Raw genomic sequence first — 2948 nt, 5'->3', positions numbered from 1 at the left:
ATTTAATAAAGGACAAAAGAAAACCTGGAACACTGACTAGAAGGTAGCCTTAAGGGCTGGGAAGACTTGGGTTCAAGTTCTTTCTTTGATCAATATCAATTGTGTGACACATGAGTAAATCTTATAGCCTCTCAGTGCCTCCAAGCAATTCTAAGAACAAATTACAGAGAGGTTGCTAACCTACGTTGGTGGAAATAATTTTCTCATGCTTTTCCACACTGATAAAATCACAAATCTGGACATAAAGGGTACAGCATATTATGTACACAATATCTGAATACAGCTAGGGTAAAGGAGACCTTAGAGATCATCTATAGTGGTCCAACACTCCCCTTTTAGAGATGAGAAAACTATAGTCCAGGAAAGTTGAGTGACTTGTGCAGTCATAAAGCTGGGATTTAAAATTAATCTTTCTAACTTCAGAGTCAGTGCTTTCTCTACTGTACCATAGCTCTGAGGATTCAAAGGCAAAAAATGAACCAGTATTGACCCTCAAAAAGCTTTTATTCTATTGATGAAAGAGAATGTGCTAACAGATGAGTAAATAAAAGATAATTTGAGGGAGGAAAGGTTACCAACAGCTGGGGAAGGCAGGAAAGGCTTCAAAGTTTGGTTTGTTTTCTTATCTAAACTTTGATAAAGCTAAGGATTGTAAGATATAGAGGTGAGAAACGAGTTAATTCTAGGAATGTGTAAATATACAGAGTAAGGAAGATAGAATATTAAGTTGGAAAATAGCTACTAGGTTAGATAGAATATTAAATTGAAAGAATAGATACCAGGTCATTTTTACTGGAACAAAGAAAAGGAATACTATAAAATGTCTGGAAAGTGAGGTTAGAACTAGACTGTAGTGGGCTCTAAATGTCCAACTGAGAAGTACATATTTTATCCTAGAGGCAAGTAAGAAGCTACTGAAAAAAATTGTGTGTGTGTATGTTATAGAGAGAGACATGGTCAGAACAACGCCTTACGAAAATTATTGTGGCAATAAGATGAAGGATAGATTTAAAAGGGAAGATAATGGAAGAAAAAAAGAATAACTAGGATACTTTCTTCAACTTGGAGAAAAAGTACTTGTTCTAACTCATTTGTATATCCTGGCTACATAGTCTTAAATGGCACCGAAGAAGGGGTAAAAATGTATTTATTACCTGCTTCACAATGTTGTTCTGTGATAATTGCATAAACTCTAAAGTGTTGCATAAATGTGAGTTTCTAGTAACTGAGGTAGTCAAGGGGTATTCTCATTTTGGAGTTAGAGCAAGGGTTTAAGCTCTTTTTGTCATGGACCTCTTTGGCATCCTGGGAAAGTCAAGGGACTCCTACTCAGAAGAAAATTCATTGCCCATGTTCATAAGTGAAAGAATATACATTTCAATTGGAGATTGGTGAAAATGAAGATGCAATTTTTTTCCATTCACAGACTTCTCAAAATTGAATCATAAATCCCTTATAGATCTATTGCCCCAAGATTATGAACCCCTGAGGTAGAGAACTAGATTTGAATCCCACTAGTTTAATTTACCAAAAATATGATGTAGAACTGAACAATAGACTTCTCTTGCTCTATCTCTTCATAAATGCAAGGGAGTTGGATAAGATGATCTCTAAGTTCCCTTGCAGCTCAAATCCTATTAGGTGACTGAAAAATCCTGTAAGAAAAATAAGATAGATGCATTATCCCTTTTTAAAATATTGAGAATCAGAAAAGTTAGAACCTTTCTGGCCTGATCACTTTTGCACAATTTTCATCTTCCCATCTCTGTGCATTCTTACAGACAACACATGCCTACAATATCACAGAAAATGGTTGACTTAAAGTTACTCAGCTGGCTAGTGGCAGAACAAGAAATAGCACCTTAGTCTGTTTTTAGTATTCCTATCATATAACTTGATTCAGACCAGTTGAATTTCTAGTCTGAAGAACCTATAAAATATGATGCATATTTATTTGAGGTGAAGTGGCATACATACACACATATGCATTGTGTGTATATGCATATGTGTGTATATATGTATTTTATATATGGAGAGAGTAATTTATTAATATATATGATGAAGCATATGGTTGAAAGGTTAAAAATGATTTCACAATGTACAGATACATGATACCATCATCACAGTTGGTTCAGTTATATGCTGTTTTATAATAGAGCACAAGTTTAAATCGCATAAAAAAGTAAAAAAAAAGAAAAAGTATAGTTTTCAGAGTCTCAAAAGGAAGTATAAAATAGAGTTGGAAATAAAGTACTTTCTGAATGTATGAAAGAGGAAAAGATGAGAGAACACAAAGCTAGAGGGTATTTTCAAGATTAAGAAGTAAACAACTCCATATTTTAACATTTTTCCATTATTTTCTCTAATCACATAATGTTATTTCAGCTGTATTCTACTACATACATAATACATTATGTGTTTCTTTGAAGAAAAACCCTGATAAATGTGAGAATTGATTTGGTGGGGAGTGAATATTTTTATTTCAGTGTTTTGAAAGAAAAAAAAAAAAACTTCTCCGTGTGTACTGCATTATATTAAAGGAGACTTTCAGTAAATCCCAGCCTCCCACATTGAACATATGCTGCTGGAGTCTGATGTTGGATTTCTTATTAACAAAATACATTAGCATCCAATCAAAAGAGTACCTCTGAGGCCCTTCTTTCCTTAATGGATACCAGTGACCAATGACATTAGCACATTTAGAACTAATTGTAAGCTAAAATCTGTCCATAAATGCCTTGCAATGTCCCCTAGAAATGCACCAGTTGTTGATTTCATTGCCCAATCCTTCAAAAAAAATTGACAAGAATTAATCTCACGAGGAAAAAAAAAAAAAACAAAACTTGGACTCCAAAGGAAGGAACACTAGAACAGATTTAGATAACTTGACTCATTTTAAGTGTTTACCATATACTTTACGCTATTTAGGGCTTGATTAATGATTTCCA

This window comes from Notamacropus eugenii, chromosome 2 (genome assembly GCF_028372415.1).
Source record: "Notamacropus eugenii isolate mMacEug1 chromosome 2, mMacEug1.pri_v2, whole genome shotgun sequence".
In the NCBI taxonomy this organism is placed as follows: domain Eukaryota; kingdom Metazoa; phylum Chordata; class Mammalia; order Diprotodontia; family Macropodidae; genus Notamacropus; species Notamacropus eugenii.
The sequence above is the reverse complement of the archived record's forward strand: the minus strand, read 5'-3'. Positions refer to the sequence as shown.